Below are 5,000 nucleotides of genomic sequence, written 5' to 3' on the forward strand. Positions count from 1 at the left end.
CACCGTCCCTGCTATACGAAAGCCCCATCCAGCCCTGTGCCACCCGGGGGGTTCCAGGGTGCTGAGATGGCTGACGTTTTGCTCCGCTCTCGACGGTCACCGCGCAATGCAAGAACAGGCCAAAAACTGGCCAAAACGGCCCAAAAACGGGCCAAAACTGGCCATTTTTGGCTGCGCGAGCGAGCGGCGAGCGGCGGACAGCGAGCGAAGCGAGAGGCAGCACCGTCCCTGCTATACGAAAGCCCCATCCAGCCCTGTGCCACCCGGGGGGTTCCAGGGTGCTGAGATGGCTGACGTTTTGCTCCGCTCTCGACGGTCACCGCGCAATGCAAGAACAGGCCAAAAACTGGCCAAAACGGCCCAAAAACGGGCCAAAACTGGCCATTTTTGGCTGCACGAGCGAGCGGCGAGCGGCGGACAGCGAGCGAAGCGAGAGGCAGCACCGTCCCTGCTATACGAAAGCCCCATCCAGCCCTGTGCCACCCGGGGGGTTCCAGGGTGCTGAGATGGCTGACGTTTTGCTCCGCTCTCGACGGTCACCGCGCAATGCAAGAACAGGCCAAAAACTGGCCAAAACGGCCCAAAAACGGGCCAAAACTGGCCATTTTTGGCTGCACGAGCGAGCGGCGAGCGGCGGACAGCGAGCGAAGCGAGAGGCAGCACCGTCCCTGCTATACGAAAGCCCCATCCAGCCCTGTGCCACCCGGGGGGTTCCAGGGTGCTGAGATGGCTGACGTTTTGCTCCGCTCTCGACGGTCACCGCGCAATGCAAGAACAGGCCAAAAACTGGCCAAAACGGCCCAAAAACGGGCCAAAACTGGCCATTTTTGGCTGCACGAGCGAGCGGCGAGCGGCGGACAGCGAGCGAAGCGAGAGGCAGCACCGTCCCTGCTATACGAAAGCCCCATCCAGCCCTGTGCCACCCGGGGGGTTCCAGGGTGCTGAGATGGCTGACGTTTTGCTCCGCTCTCGACGGTCACCGCGCAATGCAAGAACAGGCCAAAAACTGGCCAAAACGGCCCAAAAACGGGCCAAAACTGGCCATTTTTGGCTGCGCGAGCGAGCGGCGAGCGGCGGACAGCGAGCGAAGCGAGAGGCAGCACCGTCCCTGCTATACGAAAGCCCCATCCAGCCCTGTGCCACCCGGGGGGTTCCAGGGTGCTGAGATGGCTGACGTTTTGCTCCGCTCTCGACGGTCACCGCGCAATGCAAGAACAGGCCAAAAACTGGCCAAAACGGCCCAAAAACGGGCCAAAACTGGCCATTTTTGGCTGCACGAGCGAGCGGCGAGCGGCGGACAGCGAGCGAAGCGAGAGGCAGCACCGTCCCTGCTATACGAAAGCCCCATCCAGCCCTGTGCCACCCGGGGGGTTCCAGGGTGCTGAGATGGCTGACGTTTTGCTCCGCTCTCGACGGTCACCGCGCAATGCAAGAACAGGCCAAAAACTGGCCAAAACGGCCCAAAAACGGGCCAAAACTGGCCATTTTTGGCTGCACGAGCGAGCGGCGAGCGGCGGACAGCGAGCGAAGCGAGAGGCAGCACCGTCCCTGCTATACGAAAGCCCCATCCAGCCCTGTGCCACCCGGGGGGTTCCAGGGTGCTGAGATGGCTGACGTTTTGCTCCGCTCTCGACGGTCACCGCGCAATGCAAGAACAGGCCAAAAACTGGCCAAAACGGCCCAAAAACGGGCCAAAACTGGCCATTTTTGGCTGCACGAGCGAGCGGCGAGCGGCGGACAGCGAGCGAAGCGAGAGGCAGCACCGTCCCTGCTATACGAAAGCCCCATCCAGCCCTGTGCCACCCGGGGGGTTCCAGGGTGCTGAGATGGCTGACGTTTTGCTCCGCTCTCGACGGTCACCGCGCAATGCAAGAACAGGCCAAAAACTGGCCAAAACGGCCCAAAAACGGGCCAAAACTGGCCATTTTTGGCTGCGCGAGCGAGCGGCGAGCGGCGGACAGCGAGCGAAGCGAGAGGCAGCACCGTCCCTGCTATACGAAAGCCCCATCCAGCCCTGTGCCACCCGGGGGGTTCCAGGGTGCTGAGATGGCTGACGTTTTGCTCCGCTCTCGACGGTCACCGCGCAATGCAAGAACAGGCCAAAAACTGGCCAAAACGGCCCAAAAACGGGCCAAAACTGGCCATTTTTGGCTGCACGAGCGAGCGGCGAGCGGCGGACAGCGAGCGAAGCGAGAGGCAGCACCGTCCCTGCTATACGAAAGCCCCATCCAGCCCTGTGCCACCCGGGGGGTTCCAGGGTGCTGAGATGGCTGACGTTTTGCTCCGCTCTCGACGGTCACCGCGCAATGCAAGAACAGGCCAAAAACTGGCCAAAACGGCCCAAAAACGGGCCAAAACTGGCCATTTTTGGCTGCGCGAGCGAGCGGCGAGCGGCGGACAGCGAGCGAAGCGAGAGGCAGCACCGTCCCTGCTATACGAAAGCCCCATCCAGCCCTGTGCCACCCGGGGGGTTCCAGGGTGCTGAGATGGCTGACGTTTTGCTCCGCTCTCGACGGTCACCGCGCAATGCAAGAACAGGCCAAAAACTGGCCAAAACGGCCCAAAAACGGGCCAAAACTGGCCATTTTTGGCTGCACGAGCGAGCGGCGAGCGGCGGACAGCGAGCGAAGCGAGAGGCAGCACCGTCCCTGCTATACGAAAGCCCCATCCAGCCCTGTGCCACCCGGGGGGTTCCAGGGTGCTGAGATGGCTGACGTTTTGCTCCGCTCTCGACGGTCACCGCGCAATGCAAGAACAGGCCAAAAACTGGCCAAAACGGCCCAAAAACGGGCCAAAACTGGCCATTTTTGGCTGCACGAGCGAGCGGCGAGCGGCGGACAGCGAGCGAAGCGAGAGGCAGCACCGTCCCTGCTATACGAAAGCCCCATCCAGCCCTGTGCCACCCGGGGGGTTCCAGGGTGCTGAGATGGCTGACGTTTTGCTCCGCTCTCGACGGTCACCGCGCAATGCAAGAACAGGCCAAAAACTGGCCAAAACGGCCCAAAAACGGGCCAAAACTGGCCATTTTTGGCTGCACGAGCGAGCGGCGAGCGGCGGACAGCGAGCGAAGCGAGAGGCAGCACCGTCCCTGCTATACGAAAGCCCCATCCAGCCCTGTGCCACCCGGGGGGTTCCAGGGTGCTGAGATGGCTGACGTTTTGCTCCGCTCTCGACGGTCACCGCGCAATGCAAGAACAGGCCAAAAACTGGCCAAAACGGCCCAAAAACGGGCCAAAACTGGCCATTTTTGGCTGCACGAGCGAGCGGCGAGCGGCGGACAGCGAGCGAAGCGAGAGGCAGCACCGTCCCTGCTATACGAAAGCCCCATCCAGCCCTGTGCCACCCGGGGGGTTCCAGGGTGCTGAGATGGCTGACGTTTTGCTCCGCTCTCGACGGTCACCGCGCAATGCAAGAACAGGCCAAAAACTGGCCAAAACGGCCCAAAAACGGGCCAAAACTGGCCATTTTTGGCTGCACGAGCGAGCGGCGAGCGGCGGACAGCGAGCGAAGCGAGAGGCAGCACCGTCCCTGCTATACGAAAGCCCCATCCAGCCCTGTGCCACCCGGGGGGTTCCAGGGTGCTGAGATGGCTGACGTTTTGCTCCGCTCTCGACGGTCACCGCGCAATGCAAGAACAGGCCAAAAACTGGCCAAAACGGCCCAAAAACGGGCCAAAACTGGCCATTTTTGGCTGCACGAGCGAGCGGCGAGCGGCGGACAGCGAGCGAAGCGAGAGGCAGCACCGTCCCTGCTATACGAAAGCCCCATCCAGCCCTGTGCCACCCGGGGGGTTCCAGGGTGCTGAGATGGCTGACGTTTTGCTCCGCTCTCGACGGTCACCGCGCAATGCAAGAACAGGCCAAAAACTGGCCAAAACGGCCCAAAAACGGGCCAAAACTGGCCATTTTTGGCTGCACGAGCGAGCGGCGAGCGGCGGACAGCGAGCGAAGCGAGAGGCAGCACCGTCCCTGCTATACGAAAGCCCCATCCAGCCCTGTGCCACCCGGGGGGTTCCAGGGTGCTGAGATGGCTGACGTTTTGCTCCGCTCTCGACGGTCACCGCGCAATGCAAGAACAGGCCAAAAACTGGCCAAAACGGCCCAAAAACGGGCCAAAACTGGCCATTTTTGGCTGCACGAGCGAGCGGCGAGCGGCGGACAGCGAGCGAAGCGAGAGGCAGCACCGTCCCTGCTATACGAAAGCCCCATCCAGCCCTGTGCCACCCGGGGGGTTCCAGGGTGCTGAGATGGCTGACGTTTTGCTCCGCTCTCGACGGTCACCGCGCAATGCAAGAACAGGCCAAAAACTGGCCAAAACGGCCCAAAAACGGGCCAAAACTGGCCATTTTTGGCTGCGCGAGCGAGCGGCGAGCGGCGGACAGCGAGCGAAGCGAGAGGCAGCACCGTCCCTGCTATATACGAAAGCCCCATCCAGCCCTGTGCCACCCGGGGGGTTCCAGGGTGCTGAGATGGCTGACGTTTTGCTCCGCTCACGACGGTCACCGCACCACGCAAGAACGGACCATAAACAGGCCAAAACAGCCCAAAAACGGGCCAAAACTGGTCATTTTTGGCTGCGCGAGCGAGCGGCGAGCGGCGAACAGCGAGCGAAGCGTGAGGCAGCACCGTCCCTGCTATACGAAAGCCCCATCCAGCCCTGTGCCACCCGGGGGGTTCCAGGGTGCTGAGATGGCTGACGTTTTGCTCCGCTCACGACGGTCACCGCGCCATGCAAGAACGGACCAAAAACAGGCCAAAACAGCCCAAAAACGGGCCAAAACTGGCCATTTTTGGCTGAGCGAGCGAGCGGTGAGCGGCGAACAGCGAGCGAAGCGAGAGGCAGCACCGTCCCTGCTATACGAAAGCCCCATCCAGCCCTGTGCCACCCGGGGGGTTCCAGGGTGCTGAGATGGCTGACGTTTTGCTCCGCTCACGACGGTCGCCGTGCCACGCAAGAACGGACCAAAAACAGGCCAAAACAGCCCAAAAACGGGCCAAAAC

Source organism: Musa acuminata, unplaced genomic scaffold (assembly GCF_036884655.1).
Source record: "Musa acuminata AAA Group cultivar baxijiao unplaced genomic scaffold, Cavendish_Baxijiao_AAA HiC_scaffold_590, whole genome shotgun sequence".
Lineage (NCBI taxonomy): Eukaryota > Viridiplantae > Streptophyta > Magnoliopsida > Zingiberales > Musaceae > Musa > Musa acuminata.